The sequence below is a fragment of the Gopherus flavomarginatus genome, chromosome 7 (genome assembly GCF_025201925.1).
Source record: "Gopherus flavomarginatus isolate rGopFla2 chromosome 7, rGopFla2.mat.asm, whole genome shotgun sequence".
NCBI lineage: Eukaryota > Metazoa > Chordata > Testudines > Testudinidae > Gopherus > Gopherus flavomarginatus.
In genome coordinates, this window is record NC_066623.1 from 46301195 (window position 1) to 46321226 (window position 20032).

Consider the following 20032-nt stretch of genomic DNA (forward strand, 5'->3'; position numbering starts at 1 on the left):
GACTGGGACAGCAGGGGCTGTGGGTGGGAAGTGAGGGGCATCGGTAGAGCTGAATAAAGCCCTGGTGGCTGCGGGTCGGGAGTGAGGGGCACTGCTTGAGCTGGGCAAGCCCAGGGAGCTGCAGATCGGGAGTGACGGGCTCCAGCAGAGCTCCGAGTCTGGAGGTCAGGACTGGGACAGCAGGGGCTGCAGGTCGGGAGTGAGGGGCACCGGCAGCGCAATGACTGAGGAGCTCAGCGGTGAGCTCAGGGGACTGCGGTTCGAGAGTGAAGGGCACCAGTAGATTTCTGGGTCACCCAGAGGTCTGCAGGTCGGGAGTGAGGGGAACCAGCAGAGTTGTGAGACTAGAGGTTAGGACTGGGACAGCAGGGGCTGCAGGTTGGGAGTGAGGGGCACCAGCAGCGCAATGACTGGGGAGTTCAGTGGGCTGCTGGTCGGGAGTGAGGGGCAGAGGTAGAGCTGGAGGGAGCCTAGGGGGCTGTTAGTCAGGAGTGAGGTGCACGGTACAGCTGTGGAAAGCCCAGGGGGCAGCAGGTAGGGAGTGAGGAGCACCAGCAGACCTGTGAGTCTGGAGGTCAGGACTGGGATAGCAGGGTCTGTGGGTCCGGAGCGAGGGGCACCAGAAGAGCAGTGGCTGGACAGAACAGGGGCTGCACCAGGGGCCTGAGGTTAGGGAGTGGGGGGCATCAGCAGACCGATGAGATTGGAGGTAAGGACTGGGACAGCAGGAGCGGCGAGTCGGGGGAGAGGGGCAACGGTAGCGCAGTGACTGGGGAGCTCAGCGGGGAGCCCAGGGGCTGCGGGTCGGAAGTGAGTGGCACCGGTAGAGCTGTGGGAAGCCAATGGGGCTGCTGATCGAGAGTGAGCGGCACCATTAGAGCTGGAGGGAACCCAGGGGGCTGCAGGTTGTGATGCAGTAGGGACTGTCTGTGTGGGGGATGGGAGAGCCGGGGATGACTTTAGGTGAGAAACAGGACCTAAGCCTGCAATCTGAGCTAGGCAGGGGGCCGAGGGTGTTAGCACCTTTGCCTGGGAAGCTGGACGAAGGAAGGGGCCGGCTGGAGGGAGTTGGGTTAGTTCAGTTTCGGTTTTGGGCTGGGTGGTTGGAATTCAGGGAATCCGAAGTTGGGGACTAAGCTGCCTGAACCCCCAGAGGGACCAGATTGAGGGGTCCTGGTTGTGCCTACAAGCTCTGCTGTATCCTTCATTCCTGTTGTCCAATAAACCGTCTGTGTTACTGGCTGGCTGAGAGTCACTGTGAGTCCCAGGAAGAGGGGTGCAGGGCGGGACTCCCCCACACTCTGTGATAACTGGCGGCAGTGGTGGGATCTACTGCACCCTGTGGACGGCACTTCCTGCAGTAAGTGACTGGGGAGCAGTAAAACTAAGGGACGATTGTAGGGGTGATTAAGCCCTGGGAGTGTGTGACCAGAGAGAAGGACTTTTGCAGTAACAGGGTCCCCCGGGGGATTGCAGTGAGTGGTCCCAGGGGCAGAGGAGTCAGCAGCTCGACCCTGGCAGAGAGGGGGTGACGTCAAGAAGGACTGGCACACTAGGGGTCTCCATGGAAACAGTGGGGAGCAGCGAGCACCCCGGCCTGTGAGTGGCCAGCAGGAAGATGTATGTCAAGTGGCGCAAGTGCCACCTGGTGGACCTGTGCAAGCAGTGGGGGCTGCACAGTGGGAGCCTCACCAAAAACCAGCTGATTGCCCAGCTGGAGGAGGAAGACCGCTTGAATGAACTGATCCCTGTCTCTGGGGGAAGCAGCCCGGCAGATGCAGCGCAGGCACCAGTGTCTGTCCCTGCTGGGAGTGGTCAGCCGGCGGCTGAGGGCTTACCGAGACCCCCCCTTCCTATGCCTAGGGGAAGGGCGGGGAGGAGCCCAGTGAATACCGAGGGCACCGTGACCCCCCCCCCCGGCCAGCAGGGGATCCTCCCAGCGAAGCTCACTCCTCAGGATTGGATCGTCCCGGCAACGCTCGGCATCCATGGTGCAGAAGCGGCTGGAATGGGAGAGAGAGCTACAACTGAGAGAGCTGGAGGATCTTGAGAGACAAAGAGAACATGAGGAGAGACAAGGCCAGCGGGAACTGGAGGAGAAAGAGAGACAGCGTAATCATGAGCTGGAGCTGGCGAGGCTGAGGGGCAGCGGACCCCCAGCTGCAAGGAGTGAGGCGGGGCCCAGGACTGCAGGGAGCTTTGATAAGTGCATCCTGGCCCAGCGTAAGGAGGGGGAGGACATGGATGACTTCCTGGATGCCTTTGAGATGGACTGCGAGCTCCACCTGGTAGATCCTGTGGACAGGCTCAGAGTGCTCACTCCCTTACTGGACCCCAAGGCCGTGGCATTGTACTGCCAACTGGAAGGGGCGGAGAGAGGTGACTACGAACTATTCAAGCAGGCCCTGCTGCGCGAGTTTGGGCTGACTTCTGAGATGTACCGGGAGAGGTTCCGGAGTCAGTATAAAACCCCTGAGTTCTCACATCTGCAACTAGCCATCCGCATGGAGGGATACGCCAGCAAGTGGGCAGATGGGGCCCAGACGAAGGGGGACCTGGTTAAACTGCTGGTACTGGAGCAACTGTATGAGCAGTGCCAATCTGACCTGAGGCTGTGGTTGAGGGATCAAAACCCAGAGAATCTGTGACATGCAGGGCAGCTGGCTGATGAGTTTGTGAAGAGCTGGACGGGGGGTGGCAGGGAGGAGTCCCAAAGGAACAGGCTCGCTGTGATACAGAGATAGAGTCATCCTGGGACCTCCCAAAGGGGGAATAGGGAGAACCCCCTCCCAAGGGGAACACCCAGTGTCAGGGACAACCAGCTGGTTCGAGGAGACCAAGGGGACATGAGCTTCTATAAATGTGGCCAGAGGGGCCACATACGGTCCCAGTGCCCCAGGCTCAAGAACAGACTGAGCAGATTGACTCCACACCGGGTTAACTTGGTAGAGACCCAGCTGGATGAGGGGCAGCATTCGCAGGAAAGGGGGACTGGCCGCGTACCACCTGCGAAGGAGGGAAAAGGGTGCCCAGTCAGCTCCTTTGGGGGGCTGGATGTTCCAGGCTCTGAGTTTTTGGTTTACAGGGTGGGCGCGGGTCTGCCCCTCCGGAGGGAGTGCCTTGTTTCCCTGGAGATAGATGGGAGGAAGGTCACTGGGAACTGGGACATGGGCGCAGAGGTGACGCTGGTCCAGCCCAAGGTGGTGGCCTCATATTGGATGGTGCTCGACACCTACCTGACCCTGATGGGCGTGGGTGGGACCCCATTCAAGGTGCCCTTGGCGAGGATACACCTGAAGTGGGGGGCCAAGGAGGGCCCCAAGGACTTGGGGGTACACCCATATTTGCCCACGGAGGTGTTAATGGGGGGGACCTGGAGGTCTGGCCAAGCAACACCTGGGGTGCCCTGGTTGTGACCCGTAGTCAGAGTCAGCGCAGGGCACTGCGCCTTGGCAACGCGGAAGGTACTTTGCCAGAGGCGCAGGACCCTAACCTGCTGGGGAGGGAACGCCCAGGGACACGGCTCAGAGAGGTGGCGGCCTCAGACCCAGCCAGCGAGAGAGAGCAGGTCCCCATCCCTGTCCCAGCTGCTGAGTTACAGGCCGAGTTGCAGAAAGATCCCTCCTTGCGGAGACCAAGGGACCTGGATAACCTCAGTGTGGTACCATCCATGAGGAGAGGTTGCAAGGAGAGGTTCCTGTGGGAGAGGTGGCTTTCGTTCCCAGCTCTAGGAGGGGCCTGGGGAGTGGTGGTTCGAGCAGCAGTGGGGCTCTACCTTCCCTCTCTAGCTGTGGGAGGGGGCTGGGGAGTGGAGGTTAGAGCAGGGGTGGGGGATTGGCTTCCCTCCCCAGGTCTGGAAGGGGCCTGAGGAGTGGCGGTTCCAGTGGGGAGGGGGCGCTGGCTTCCCTCTCCAGCTCTGGGAGGGGCCCAGGGAGTGGCGGTTCACGCGAGGGCGGGGCGCTGGCTTCCCTCTCCAGCTCTGGGAGGGGAGCAGAGAGTGGCGGCTGCAGCGGGGGACGTGCGCTGGCTTCCCTCCCCAGCTGTCGGAGGGGAGCAGAGAGTGGCGGCTCCAGCGGGGGCAGGGCACTGGCTTCTCTCCGCAGTTCTGGGTGGGGTCTGGGGGGTGGCGGTTTGAGCTGGGGCGGGGCACTGGTTTCCCTCCCCAACTCTGGAAGGGGATGGGGATTGGCCATTCCAGGGTGGGAGGGGCACTGGCTTCCCTCTCCAGCTCTGGGAGGGGCCTGCGGAGTGGCGGTTTTACCAGGGGAGGGGCTCTCGTTTCCCTCCTCAGTTGAGGGGCACCAGTAGCGCAGTGACCGGAAAGCCTAGCGGGGAGCCCAAGGGGCTCTGGGTTGGGAGTGAGGAGCAGCGGTAGAGCAGGGGGGAAACTCGGGAGCTCCGGGTCGAGAGTGAGTGGCAACGGCAGCGCAGTTACTGGGCACCTCAGTGGATAGCCCAGGGGGCTGCGGGTCGAGAGTGAGGGGCACCGCTAGAGCTGGAAGGAAGCCAGGGGGCTGTGGATCGGTAGTGAGGGGCACCATCAGATCTGTGGGTCTGGAGGTTAGGACTGCGAAAGCAGGGGTTGCGGGTCGGGAGTGAGGGGCACCGGCAGCGCAGTGACTTGGGAGCTCAGCGGGGAGCCCATGGGACTGCGGGTCAGGAGTGAGGGGCTCCAGCAGAGCTGTGAATCTGGAGGACAGGACTGGGATAGGAGGGGCTGCTGGTTGGGAGTGAGGGGTACCAGAGTGCAGTGTCTGGGGATCTCAACGGGGAGCCCAGGGGACTGTGGGTCAGGAGTGAGAGGCACCGTGAGAGCTGGATGGAGCCCAGGGAGCTGCGGCTCGGGAGTGAGGGGCATCGGTAGAGCTGGGGTAATCCCAGGGCTGTGGTTCGGGAGCAAGGGGCACCAGCAGAGCTGTGAGTCTGGTGTTCAGGACTGGGATAGCAAGGGCTGCAGGTCAGGAGTGAGGGGCATCGACAGTGCAGTGACTGGAGAGCTCAGCGTGGAACCCAGGGGTCTGCGGGTCAGGAGTAAAAGGGGCACCAGTAGAGCAGAGAAGCTAGAAGTTAGGCCTGGAATAACAGGGGCTGTGGGTAGGGAGTGAGTGGCACTGTCAGAGCTGGAGGGACCCCAGTGAGCTGCGGGTTGGGAGTGAGTGGCACTGGTAGAGCTGGGGGAAGCCCAACGGCTGCTAGTCGGGAATGAGGGGCAGCGGTAAAGCAGGGGCGAACCTAGGAGGCTGCGGGTTGGGAGTGAGGGGCACCATCAGCGCAGTGACCAGGGAGCTCAGCGGGGAGCCCAGGTGGCTGCACGTTGAAAGTGAGAGTCACCGGTAGAGCTAGAAGGAACCCAGGGGGCTGCGGGTCGGTAGTGAGGGGCACCAGCAGAACTGTGAGTCTGGAGATCAGTACTGGGATAGCAGGGGATGCAGGTTGGGAGTGAGGGGCACTAACAGAGCAGTGACTTGGGAGATTAGCGGGGATCCCAGGGGTCTCTTTGTCAGGAGTGAGGGGCACCAATAGAGCTAGGAGAATCCCAGGGGTCTGCGGGTCGGGAGTGAGGGGCACCAGCAGAGCTATGATTCTGGATGTCAGGACTGGGATAGCAGGTGCTGTGGGTCGGGAGTGACTGGTACCGGCAGCGCAGTGACTGGGGATATTAGCGGGTAGCCCAGGGGCTGTGGGTCGGGAGTGAGGGGCACCGTCAGAGTTGATGGAGGTCAGGGGGCTGCGGGTCATGAGTGAGGGCACTGGTAGAGCTGGGGGAAGCCCTGGGGGCTGCGGGTTGGGAGTGAGGGGCACCAACAGAACTGTGAGTCTGGTATAGCAGGGGCTGCGGGTCGGGAGTGAGGGGCACCAGCAGCGCAGTTACTGGGGAGCTCAGTGGGGAGTCCAGAGGCCTGCGGATCAGGAGTGAGGGGCACCGGTAGAGCTGGAGGGGCCAAACTGAGCGAGGTCAGTTTAGCCAGTGACCTGGGCAAATTCAAACCCACCAGCATTCCCAGGGATGCCCCAGTATCTCTCGCCCAGTGGGGGCAGGCAGCGAGCTCCTTGCTCTGATCACAGCATCAGAGTCAGCATGAGCCCCCTCTCCAGTGTGCAGGGGGGCAGGGAGCATCTCTCTCTCCCACTCCCCCCCAGGGGGCTGGTTACAGGTAGACAGGTATCCTGAGCCCAGCAGCCCCTCCTCCCTGCCAGAAAGGTTATTTTCATTTTCACTGACCATTTCCATCCTAGCCAGTTGGTTCCCTGGATTTGAATTCAAACCCTTGGCCGTTACAGGAGCAGGGCCTTGATCCTGTCCCAAAGAGACACAGTCACCCTCCAGCAGGGCCTCCCAGCTGATATCCTGGAGAACCCCAACTACCAGCCAGCCAGACCCCTCCTGGGTCTGCACAGGGATCCAGGCCATATGCAGGACGGGGGACTTCACCCTGGGGACCTTCACCCAGGTCCCACAGCCCCTCAGCATCTGCTGCTGCACCACCACAGTTCTCTCTGTCCCAGGCTTTCGCCACCCCGGGCGTGTTTCCCCACTGACAACTGGGAAGACCCCTATTTCTCTCAGCTCCACCATCCCCAGTCCATGCTGCTGCTGCTTTTCCTGCCCCTTTTCCTCAGGATCTTGCTCTCTGTCAAGGTCCTCTCGCTCTCTCAGACTCTGCTCCCATCCCATCCGTCTCTGATCCCCTGATGGGGAACCCGATTGTGAAGATCCTCGTCTAGTTGGGGACCAGACTCTCGGGGATGCCTGGTTGCTGCTCCAGCTGCTCCCAGATCCTCTTGTAACCCCATCTGGGTCAGGAATCTGCTCCTCAGACGTGTCCTTCTCTTCCCACTCATGATTAACTGTGCCTTGGTGAACTTCCCTGTGCGTAACCCTCTCTTTGTGTACAGGATCACAATGTCCTTCTCAAGGAGATGGTGATAGGCCATCACGTCACCGTTCCCAAGTGGCTCTGGACTCACAGGCCTGTGTGCTCTTGGCTCCCCCATGGTTTCCAGGAAGAACCCCTGGTGCGCCAGCCCTTCTCGTGGTCACCACCTCTTTGCCAGGGTCAAGCTGCAGACTCCTCCGCCCCTGGGACTGCTCCTGCAATCCCCAGGGGGACCCTGCTACTGCAAAAATCCTCTCTCCCAGAGTCGAGCGGCAAGCTCCTCCACCCCTGAGACTGCTGGCTGCAGTCCTCAGGGGGATCCTGTTACTCCAACAGTTCTTCTCGCTGGTCACACACTCCCAGAGGTTAACCGCCCCCTGAAACCGTCCCTCTCTGAGCCTTCAGCACACCTGGTCCTCATTAGCCCCCCTTTGTTTTACTGCTCCCCAGTCACTTACTGCAAGCACCGCCATTCACGGGGTGCAGTACATCTCACCTCTGCCACCAGTTTTCACGGAGTCCCCAGGCGATGCTCTGGAACTGCTCCCCACCAAGCCAGTCAGGACGTTGAGGAGCCTCCTCTCCCTTGGAGCAGACTTGTTTAGGGCAAGAAGCTCACACATCTTCACCTCCTGGGTCTCTCCTTGGAGCATTCAGCATCCTCTGACCCTCCGTGCACTTCCCCCAGCGAGTCTGCCCAGGCAAGGTCCATTCTGGGGGGGTATCAAGGTTTTTTCCCCACTTTGAACTTTAGCATCCAAAAAGTGTGGACCTGCATGATCACTTTTAATCTTAATTACAAGCTTAAATTTGGTACGCTGCCACCAGCCAAAAATATAGCGTTTGGCACACTTCCTGTTCCCTGAAAGCCTTCCCTGGGGAACCCAAGACCCAAACCCCTTGGATCTGAACACAAGGAGAAATTAGCCTTCCCCCTGCTCTTTTCCCCCCCCCAGACTTTCCCCTCCCTGGGTTACCCTGAGATGCTAAACTGATCCAAACTCCTTGGATCTTAAAACAAAGAGGAATTAACCTTCCCCACCTCCTTTCCCCCCACCAATCTCTGATGCGTTCTGACCCAATCCCCTTGGGTCTTAAAACAAGGGAAAAAAATCAATCAGGTTCTTAAAAAAGAAAGTTTTTAATTCAAGAAAGAAAAGGTAAAAATTATCTCTGTAAAATCAGGATGGAAAATGTTTTACAGGGTATTCAGATTTATGTAGCCTAGAGGGACCTCCCCCCAGCTTAGCCTGAGATTCAAAGTTACAACAAACAGTGGTAAAAATCCTTCCAGCAAAAGACACATTTAAAAGTTAAGAAAACAAACATAAGACTAATCTGCCTTTCCTGGCTATACTTACTATTTTGAAACATGAGAGACTGATTCAGAAAGATTGGAGAAAGCTTGGGTGTATGTCTGGTCCCTCTTAGGCCCAAGAGCGAACAATGAACAAAACAAAAAGCAAAACGCATTCCCTCCACCAAGATTTGAAAGTATGTTGTCCCCCCATTGGTCCTCTGGTCAGGTGTCAACCAGTTTCACTGAGCTTCTTAACCCTTTACAGGTAAAAGAGACATAAACCCTTTACCATCTGTTTATGACAGGAGGGAACCCAGTGCCCAGGCCCTCTGAAACTGCCACACCCCAGGCGACTCCCAGAGCTGAGAAGGGAAGGCAGCGCCCTACCCCAGCTGGAATGGCCGCTCCCCAGGCCCATCACAGACCTGGGAAGGAACCTAGCACCCCACCCAGGCGGGAATGGCCGCTCTCCATTCCCCACTCAGAGCTGGGGAGGGAAGACAACGCCCCGCCACCGCAGGAACGGCCGCTCCCAAGTCTCCTAGCAGAGATGAGGAGGGAAAACAGCACCCCGCCCCCGCAGAAACACTGCTCCCTACTCCCTTCGCAGAGCTGGTGAGGGAAAGCAGCTCCCCGCCCCCGCTGGAATGGTGGCCCCACAGTCCCCCCGCAGAGGTGGGGAGGGAAGGCAGTGCCCTGGCCCCACAGGAACAGCTGCTCCCCAATTCCCTCTCAGATCCGGGAAGGGAACACTGCGCCCTGCCTCCGCATTAACGGCTGCTCCTCATTCCCCCCGCAGAGCTGGGGAGGGAAAGCAGAGCCCAGCCCCCGCTGGAATGGCAGCCCCACAGTCCCCTCGCAGAGTTGGGGAGGGAAGAAAATGCCCCGCCGTGGCAGGAACGGCCTTGCCCCTATCCCCTGGCAGAGCTTGTGTAGTGGTGCATGATTTGAGGCATTCGTCTCCTTGCACCGCTTTGAGATCTCAAATAAACTTTGCTTGCTTCTCCACCCTGGTGTGTGTTCATTGGCGCTTCGCACTCTGGGCAACAAACCACTGTTACTTGCCTCGGGCACCCTCTGTGTCGGCAACAGAAGGCAGCGCCCTGCCTCCTGCTGGAACGGCCGCTCCCCAGTCCCCTCGCAGAGCCGGAGAGAGTCCAGCGCCCCGCCCCCGCAGAAAAGGCTGCTCCCCAGTTCCCCCACAGAGCCGGGGAGGGAACCCAGTGCTCCGCCCCCACTGGAACGGCCGCTGCCCAATCCCCACGCAAAGCTGGGGAGGGAAGGCAGCACCCTGACCCCGCTGGAACGGCCGCTCTCTAGTTCCCTGGCAGAGCTGGGGAGGAAAGGCAGCGACCCACCCTCCCAGGAACGGCCGCTCCTCTGTCCCATCGCAGAGCCGGGAAGGGAACCCAGCACCGCGACCCCGCAGGAATGGCCGATCCCAAGTCCCTTCGCAGACCCAGGGAGGGAACCCAGCGCCCCGCCCTCGCTGGCATGACCACTCCCCAGTCCGCTGGCTGAGATGGAAGGGAACTCCAGCGCCCCTCCTCCACTGGAATGGGAGCTCCCCAGTCCATTGGCTGAGCTGGGGAGGGAACCCAGAGCCCTTCCCCCACTGAAATGGCCGCACCCCAGTACCCTCCCAGAGCTCAGGAGGGAAGGCAGCGCCCTGCCCCCCGGCTGGAAGGGCCTCTCCCCATTCCCCTTGCAGAGCCGGGGAGGGAGGTAGCGCCCCACCACACTGGAGCGGCCACTCCCCAGTCCCCTAGCAAAGATGGTGCGGGAACCCAGTGCCCCTCCCTCGCTGGAATGGCCGCTCCCCAGTCCATTGGTAGAGGTGGGGAGGGAACCCAGTGACCCGCCCCTGCTCGAACAGCAGCTGTCCAGTCCCATCTCAGAGCCGGGGAGGGAAGGCAGCGCCCCGCCCCCGTAGGAACGGACGGTCCCCAGTCCCATCGCAGAGCCGGGGAGGAAACCCAGTGCCCCGCCCCTGCTTGAACTGTCGCTGCCCAGTCCCTTGGAAGAGCTGAGGAGGGAATGCAGTGCCCTGCCCCCGCTGGAATGGCTGCTCCCCAGTCCCCTCAAAGAGCTGGGGAGGGAAGGCAGCGCCCCACCCCTGCAGAAATGGTTACTCCCCATTCACCTCGCAGAAACTGGGGAGGGAACCCAGAGCCCAACCTTGCAGGAACGGCCACTCCCCAGTCCCCTCACAGAGCTGAACAAGGAAAGAAGCGCCCCACCCCCGCAGGAAGGGGTGCTCCGCAGTCCCCTCACAGAGCTGGGGAGGGAACCCAGTGTCCCGCTCCCACCTGAACTGCCGCTGTCCAGTCCCCTGGCAGAGCTGGGGAGGGAAGGCAGCACTACGACCCAGGAGGAACGGCCGCTCCCCAGTCCCCTCGCAGAGCTGGGAAGGGAACCCAGTGCCTCACCCCCTGTTGTACAGACAAAACTACACGGGATCTTTTCAGGGGGCAAGACAAAGATACCACATTTATTATGATAATTTGATTTATGACTAATAACTAATATCTTAATTCTTATACACACACATTATATCTAATACCTATACACACACAGCTTGGGTTCGTAGCTTGTGGCAGCTAACTGGCCAGGAAAGCCAGGCACAAGGACAAGCTGGATCTCTGTTGGGCAGGCACTGATGTCCTTCCATGTTGGCAGCAGAATGTTACCCAGGGTCTCTCATCTCACCCTTCTTTTTTATAGGCTTTTAGTTTGGATTCAAAGTCTATAGGTCTTGCTGTGTCACGCTGCCTCTGGGTTTGGATTGATCACCCACCAATTGCAGGTGTGACTTTCAGCCTTGAACCTGGCTTGGATCTTCCTTCTGTTGTTCTGTTGTCCTTTTCTTTTTAGGGTGGATGCTTCTTACTTTGTTTAGGGCTGTTGTCTAGGTCTTCAGCCGTTGATATTTGAACTTTATCTCATCAGGACAGCCTGGGGCTGGAGGTTGATTCCGTCATCCATACATACCTCATTCACACATCTAAACTAAACGAAAAAGATTACAGCAGGGTTTGCAAAAATGAAGGTTGGAGGAAGCTTTTACAAAATGGAGTGAGTGTTTTAAAATGGGGTTTGAATTACAATATGGAACAGAAGTTACAGTGTAGGCAAGTGTAGTGTGGATGGTGAACAGAAGTTACATTAATAAATTAAAAACAATTTCATTTATCAGTTCTACATTGTCCCCCTTTTGACCCTTCAATCCAGGGGTATTGAATGGGTCACACTTTATGTAATTGTTTTAAGGCAGAACCAACATAACAGTTAGGGTTACTAATAGGACAATGAGGGGATGAAAAATTATATTTAGAACTGCTGACCAGGTGGGCTGCTTCTACAACACTTTGCCCCTTGAGTTATGACCATTACAGTAGTTGTTGACATTGTAGGGCAAGGTGATCTGTTGCAAACAAACCAAATAATTATACCTAGGTGAATATAACTAAACTTATTACAATTGACTAAACACCAGATATAACCTACACATAAATGAAAACAATTATAGTTATAATAATTGGGAATACAATAAAACCATTACAATTATTGGGTACATTGACAAAATGAGGACCAAGTTTGATGCAGCAATAGCCATCAAACAATAAAAGTTACTGAAGTCAGGACCTTTTTAAGCACACACATCAAATAAGATTTTTAGGAGGACCACAGTTGTCATGCAAGGTTAAGCTGATTTGGACTTAAACTAACATTTTGTTGCTAAAGTGTTGCAGAATCACCTATTTTTAACAGTTGTTCTCAAGAAGTTTCTGGGGACCTGAAAGATGGGGCCCTACAATTATGGGCCAAGGTTTAACAAGTTATGAGGGCCCAAGAACTACCCTTTAGGGCTTGGGGGAGTAGAACCAGAGTGCATAGAGGAAAGTGTGGAATTAACAATATAAGCAAATGTAACTAACAATACAAATGTATCAATAACAAAAATTAACAACAAAATGACTATTAGAGAACCTAACAAAAAATAAACCTGATGCCCTGGGGAGCAAAGTTTTTTGGGCACAAGTGATGATTGCTAAGTTGGATGGACTTGTGGGAAGTAGAGAGAGGAAAAGACATTTGTCCTGTCTAGTGTAGTATTTCTTTTTTTTTTCTGGACCCAATGCTAGCACAGGACACCACTAGAGACAGACACAGAACATGCAACACAGAACATGCAACACAGACTTTGTCGCGACACTATAACCATGGTATTTTATAACTCTTCAGCTGGTATCAGCTCTCCTGATGTTCTGGTTCACAGCCTGAAAAATAGAAGCTTAGAAACAGTGGTTTCCCCAGGAACTGAAATTAGGGGGGATGTTCGAATTTACAGGGGGGGGTGTCAGGTCCAATGAGATATATAAAAGAGATATGAATAAAGTAAATGTTTTGTTAGGATTATGCAAATTTAACATAAGGAAAATGCAAGTTACACCAAAACACATAACAGATCTAGATTTGTAAAAAAAAAATAATTAAAAAATGTATTTAATTTAAATTGACTTTTGAAAAGTAAGCCATCATGGGATAAGAGGGCAGTCCTCTCATGGATCAGTAACTGGTTAAAAGATGGGAAACAAAGGGTAGGAATAAATTATCAGTTTTCAGATTGGAGAGAGATAAATAGTGGTATCCTTGAGGGGTCAGTACTGGGACCAGTACTGTTCAACATATTCATCTGGAAAAATGGGTAAACAGTGAGGTGGCAAAATTTTCAGATAATACAAAACTATACAAGATAGTTAAGTCCCAGGCAGACTGCGAAGAGCTACAAAGGGATCTCACAAAACTGGGTGACTGGGCAACAAAATGGCAAATGAAATTCAATGTTGATAAATGCAAAGTAATACACATTGGAAAGCAATCTTAACTATACGTACAAAATGATGGCATCTGAATTAGCTGTTAACGCTCATGAAAGAGATCTTGGAGTCATTGTGGATAGTTCTCTGAAACATCCGCTCAATGTGCAGCAGCAGTCACAAAAGCAAACAATGTTGGGAATCATTAAGAAAGGGATAGATAATAAGACAGAAAATATCACATTGCCTCGATATAAATCCATGGTACGCCCACATCTTGCATACTGTGTACAATGGTCACTCATCCTAAAAATATATATATTGGAATTGGAAAAGGTACAGAGATGGGCAACTAAAATGATCAGGGGTATGAAACAGGAGGAGAGATTAAAATGACTGGGAACTTTCAGCTTAGAAAAGAGATGACTAATGGGGATATGACAGAGGTCTACAAAATCCTGACTGGTGCGAAGAAAGTGAATAAGGAAATTTTATTTAATCCTTCACATAACAGAAGAACTAGCAGTCACCCAATGAAATTAATAGGCAGCAGGTTTTAAAAAAAACAAAAGGAAGTACTTCTTCACACAATATAAGGTCAACCCAGGGAACTCTTTGCCAGGGGATGACCAAAACTATAACAGGATTATAAAAAGAACTAGATAAATTCCTGGAGAACAGGTCCATCTGTGGCTATTAGCCAGGATGGGGAGGGATGCAATACCATGCTCTGAGTGTCCCTAGCCTGTTTGCCAGAAGCTGGGAATGGGCAACAAGGGATGGTCACTTGATGAATACCTGTTCTGTTCATTCCCTCTGAAGCACCTGGCATTGGCCATTGTTATAAGACAGGGTACTGGGCTATATGGACCATTGGTCTGATCCAGTATGACCATTCTTATGTAAAAATGAATGATCATAAAAATGTTTAGTACAGAAACTCCCCAATATAATGACCTCCCAAGATAGCAACAATGTGAGATAACAACCTGGGCAAATAATGCATTTTAAAAATCTTGGCCTACTAGGAAACATATTTATATAAATTTCCATTCCCAGTCACAAATCTAGCATTCTGGAGCAAAGTGACTAAAATATAGTCCAACAAACAAATGTTTATTTAACATGCCCTTCACTTTTCCCTCCACTGCACTCCACTCACTGGTGTTGTCCTTGGTCAGTGGAGACTCAGAGTTCAGAGGTGCTTTCACGTGAGTACACCTGCCAGGTGGAGGACAAGAAGGCACTTTGCTTGTTCCTCCAGCTGCTCACTGTTTGCTCTGGCCACGGCTGTTCATTGTACCACCGTTCACTCCACCGCTCTGTTGCCAGTGGCCCTGCGCAGTCACCTTCTGCTGCCACCTGCCACTGTGACCTCTGCGAGTTGGTCTCTTGAGGTTCCACCAGCTCTCAGTGATTTCAGCTCAGCTCTCATTGGGGGAACCTTGCTGCTAGTGCAGTCTGGGCTGTCTCTTCCACAAAAACGCTGTCCCACAGGAACACTGTCCCCACAACAGGACTAAGCACTTAGACCTGATTGTCAGTGATTTCAGCTGCAGTGGTCACTTAACAGAACAAAAGACTATCTATGGAGCCTAATCAGCTCTGTCTTTAAACAGTGGAGAGGGACAGGTCCCCACCCTCTCTCTTGATGCCTTCAAATCATCACAGGCTAAGTACAGTTCTACTGCCCTTTACTCAAACAATAAGAACAACATTTCATCCCCCATTTCCCCCACATTCAAGTGGTTTGTAACCCAACCCCATCCAAAATCTATCACTAGGACAACACAGCTCTGTTTGCTGGATACCTAGGTAGATTAGGTGTGAATGTAAATAGAATATAGCCCTGAAGCCTTTCCCTGCAGCCCCAGCTCATCACTAGCTGTCAGGGAGAGCTCATTTAGACTTTGCTTACAAATCATTATTTGAAATTAATAGGTTGGCCAACACCACCGAAATGAATGCACTGGCATCATAAAAAACAGCTGTATAAGGAAGCAAGGAAGCTAGTCTATGTTCATACTTTTCAAATTTATTATACTTTTTCAGACACACATATTTTATCATACACTGTATAAGCTTTTAAAGTGTGTATTAATGTTTCAGTTTAAATTCAGATTTCCAAACAGTGAATTGGTATGTAACTAGCTCACAAAACTAGGGGGGGTGCAGGGAAATCACTGTTAATACTTCATTGCAGTTTTACCTTTTTGCTTGCTAAACTCCCTCCCAACTTTGAGGGGGCCCAGAGCCCAGTATTGAGCCTGAGCTGAAACATCTACACTGCAGATTTACCACCCCACAGCCAAAGCCTTGGGAGCCTGAGCTGGCATGCGGCAGCCTTCAGTGATTCATTGCAGTCTGGACATAGCATAGCATTATGTCTACATTGTCATAAACATACCCAAGTCACTATTCTCAAACCCTGGGTCAGTTGATTCAGGCTTGTGGGGCTTGTGCTGCATGGTTATAAAATTACTGTGTAGACACTTGGGCTTGAGCCCAGCCTCCAAGACCCCATGAGGGGTGAGGGTCTCCGAGCCTGAGCTCCAGTCTGAGCCCAAATGTCTGCACTGCAGTTTTTAGCCTCACAACCTGAGCCCCAGGAGTCCAAGTCAGATGATCCAGGCCAGCCTGGCCACAGGGCTTTCATCACAGTATAGATGTCCTCTCAGAATATGTCTACATTGCAATGTAAGCCCAGGGTTAGCAGAAGTCATGTCAGCAGCTCAAACTCATAAACCTAAACTACAAGGAAAAGACCCACCCCCAAATAAGCTGGACACTGTCCTTCTCTCTACGGTTCGTAAGTCCAGCCACCAAGAGTCCTTTAACATGAGCCATCCCTGCTCTTCACTCCACTCACAGTTGTTGTCCTTAGTCAGTGCAAGCCCAGAGGTGCCTCTGTAGAGTTCACCTGGCATCCTGGGTGGAAAAGGGGGAAAATAAGAAGGCACCATACTCACTATGTTGTCTAGGGACTCACTCATCCCTTCACTGCCACTCTGTCCTAACATTGATCTAACCCCTAAATTTTAGTATTAGGACCCAGGGCCCAGCCCACTTGGCTTTGGAACCCCTGTCCCCTGCCTAGTGAGTGCTATTGAATTGAGGGTGAGTCCCTCAGTCGGGGTCTGCCAAGCACAGTTGGGCTGCCCTCAGTTCACACAACAAGGATAACAACCCTTTATTTCTCCTGCCCTGACAACAAGGAGACTGGGAATCCAACACCAGCCAAAAGTGATCATTTCGGCAAGCAATCCAACATATTTCCAACATACTGTAAAATCCACATACAGACTCATACATGAAACCTTGCAAGAAAATCTTCCTGAGGGAGTCTGAGGCACCTGCTGCTGGAGGGAAGGAGGAAGCCGGGGGTTAGGACTGAGGAGCAGCGTGAGGAGAAGGGGCCTGTGGGTTGGGATTGAGGAGCAGTGTAAGGAGGAGAAAGCTGTGGGTTGGGATTGAGAGACACTGGGAATAGGAGGGGGCTATGGACTGGGACAGAGGAGAAGGGTGAAGAGGAGTAGGCTCTGGTTGGGAGTGAGGAGCAGTGTGCATAGGAGGGACAGAGGGTTGGGATTGAGGGGCACTGGGAAAAGAGGGGACATGGGTTTGGGCTGTAGAGCATCCTCGTTTGGGAATCCAGCAGGAAAAGGGAAGGCAGCAGGTGATTCTAGTTCCTTAGGGATATTCTGTGTGTTTGTGTGTGTGTGTGTGTGTGTGCAGGGAAGGAACATGCTATATGCCTAGAGGCCTTTATTCCTCCAGGTTACAAGGACAGAGGGGCTGTCAGGAAGTTGCCCCTTCAAACCCACACACAAAAAGGCCTTTCTGAGGAAAGCAAAAATCCTGAAGAGAAAAAGGAACATCAAAGAGGACTCCAGAAAGACAGTGTAGGATCCTTATGAGTAGTTTATCACCTGACCAGGGACTTTAACCCTGGACCCTCAGATTAAAAGTCTGATGTTCTGCCAACTGAGCTAGCCAGACTCACAAAGGCAAAGAGCAAGTTGGTGCAGAAGAGAAACTACTGAAGAAAACAAGAGCAGGAAACAATAGGGGAAACCTGGTGCTCTGTGTGGCCTGGTCAACACTATGAGTTCATGTCAAATTTAGCAGCATTAAATCACATTAACCCTGCACCCATCCACAAAACGAAGCCCTTTATATCGATATAAAGGGCTCTTAGTACCAATATCTGTAATCCTCCCTGACGAGGGGAGTAGCGCTGAAATCGGTATTGCCATGTTGGATTAGGGTTAGTGTGGCCGCAATTCGATGATATTGGCCTCCGGTTGCTATCCCACAGTGCACCATTGTGACTGCTCTGGACAGCAACCTGAACTTGGATGCACTGGCCAGATAGACAGGAAAAGCCCCGCAAACTTTTGAATTTAATTTCCTGTTTTTCCAGCATGGAGTGCCGATCAGCACAGGTGGCCATGCATCCCAGAATCAAAAAAGAGCTCCAGCATGGATCGTATGGGAGATACTGAAGCTGATCTCTCTATGGGGAGATGAATCTGTTCTATCAGAACTCCATTTCAAAAGACGAAATGCCAGAACATTTGAAAAAATCTTCAAGGTTATGACAGACAGAGTCTGCAGCAGGGACTCAACACAGTGATGAAACTTAAGGAGCTGAGACAAGCATACCAGAAAGCCAAAGAATGAAATGGACTCTCACAGAGTGAGGGGCGACTGACGACTGTAGCTATCCCACAGTTCCCACACTCTCCAAAAACCATTTGAATTCTTGGCTGAGTTCCCAAAGCCTGAAGGGTCAAAAACATTGTTGCGGGTGGTTCAGGGTATATGTTGTTCCCCCCCACCCCCCGTGAAAGCAAACGAAAAAAAATTGTTTCTTGCCTTTTTTCAATGTCATTGTATGTCTATTGGATGCTGCTTGCAGACGTGGTGCTGCAGCGCTACACAGCAGCATCCCCTTCCCTTCCCTTCCGTACATCAGAAGGTACAGTAGAACTGGTATCCTTCATCATCATCCCGTGAGTGTTCCTGGCCGGCCTCGGTGAGGTCGGCCGGGGGTGCCTGGGCAAAAATGAGAATGACTCCCAGGTCATTCTCTTCTTTAAGCTTTGTCTAATGGAGATTCAGTCCTGCCTGGAATATCATAGCAACTGGAGGCAGCCCTCCCCTCCCCGCTTTGAGTTCTGCTTGCAAAGGCAATAAAGTCAGTGTTGTTTCAAATTCCTGCATTCTTTATTACTTCATCACACAAATGGGGGGACACTGCCACGGTAGCCTAGGAGGGTTGGAGGAGGAGGGAAGCAATGGGTGGGGTTGTTGTAGGGACACCCACTAGAATGGCATGCAGCTCATCATTTCTGTGGGATGTCTGGGGCTCTGACTGGGAGTGGCCTTTGGCCTCTCTGGTTCTTTAGTAGACTTGCCTGATAGTCTAGACAGGACTGACTCTCCCTTTAGACAAAACTTAAAGAAGGGAATGACCCGGGAGTCATTCCCATTTGTGTCCATGCGTCCCCGGCCGACCTCACCGAGGCCGGCCAGGAGCACCAATAACAGCAGCAGACAGTACAGTATAACTGGTAACTGTCATTGTCAACTTGCAAAGCAGCAGACGGGATGGTATGGCTGGTAACCAACTTTGCTAACTTGCAAAAGGCAAGAGGATGTTGCTGTGTAGCAATGCAGTACTGCATCTATCAGCACCATCCAGTAGACATACGATGACAGTGAAAAAAGGCTGAACGGGCTCCATGGTTGCCATGCTATGGCGTCTGCCCGGGCAATCCAGGGAAAAGGGCACGAAATGATTGTCTGCCATTGCTTTCACGGAGGGAGGAGTGAGTGACGACATTTACCCAGAATCACCCATGACACTGTTTTTGCCTCATCAGGCATTGGGATCTCAATCCAGAATTCCAATGAGAGGGGGAGACTGTGGGAACTATGGGATAGCTACAGGATAGCTACCCACAGTGCAACGCTCCGGAAATCGATGCTAGCCTTGGTACATGGATGCACACCGCCGAATTAATGTGCTTAGTGGGGCCGTGTGCACTCGACTTTATACAATCTGTTTCCAAAAACTGCTTTCTGTAAAATTGGAATAATCCCGTTGTCATAAACAGATTGTTAAGGGTTAATGTCTCTTGACCTGTAAAGGGTTACAAGCAGGGAACTGGACACCTGATCAGAAGACCAATCAGAAGACAAGATACTTTTAAATTTGAGTGGAGGGAAGTTTTTGTGTGTGTTCTTCTCTCGGAGGGTCTGATGGAGACCAGACATTACTACAGGCTCTCTAAGTTTCTTTTCAAATAGTAAGTAAAAACAGGCTGTTTAGGCTTTTTGATTGTTTTACTCTATTTGCAATTGTGGATCTGGCTGGTTAACTTTTATATGTGTAGTTGCTGGGAATATTTTGATTTGTATTGGTACTGGGGGGAAAGTCTCTTTCTAGTGTCTGTAAGCTATGGGAACCTGTAATATTTACATCTTGAAGTTACAGAGATAATTCTTTACTTTTTCCTTTCTTTTATTAAAAGATTTCTTTTTTTAGAGAACCTGATTGATTTTTTTTCCTTGTTTCCCTTGTGTTATTCCAGGGGATTGGGATAACTCACCAGGACGGGTGGGGGGGAGACGGGAAGGGGAAAGATAGAATCTCTCTTTGTTTTCCTTGAATCAGTTTGCCTCTTTGTGGAAAGGAAGGGAGATGCTTCTCTGTATGGTGATTTAAGAGGTTGGATCAGTATGTCTCAGGATAGTCCAGGGAGGGAAAGGTGGGGGAATGGTTTATTTCTCCTTGTTTTAAGAACCCAAGGGATCTGGGTTCTTGGGGTCCCCAGAGAAGGCTGGGGAGGTCAGAGTGCCCCAAAACACTATATTTTTGGGTGGTGGTAGCGCTATCAAATCTAAGCTGGTAATTAAGCTTAGAGGATTCAGGTGCTAGTATCTCATTTTCTGAACTCTAAGGTTCAGATCTGAGAAGGAATGCTGCGATACCTGTAGTGTAGACATACCCTGTGATTAACAGCTTT

The 20032-nt window shown here is 52.8% G+C and overlaps 1 non-coding gene across 1 annotated transcript; it reads right to left on the minus strand.

Moving 5' to 3' along the window:
- Positions 1–16924: 16924 nt before the first annotated feature.
- Positions 16925–16997, minus strand: TRNAK-UUU (transfer RNA lysine (anticodon UUU)). Its single transcript has one exon. It is a non-coding gene; the product is annotated as a tRNA-Lys (tRNA).
- Positions 16998–20032: the final 3035 nt, after the last annotated feature.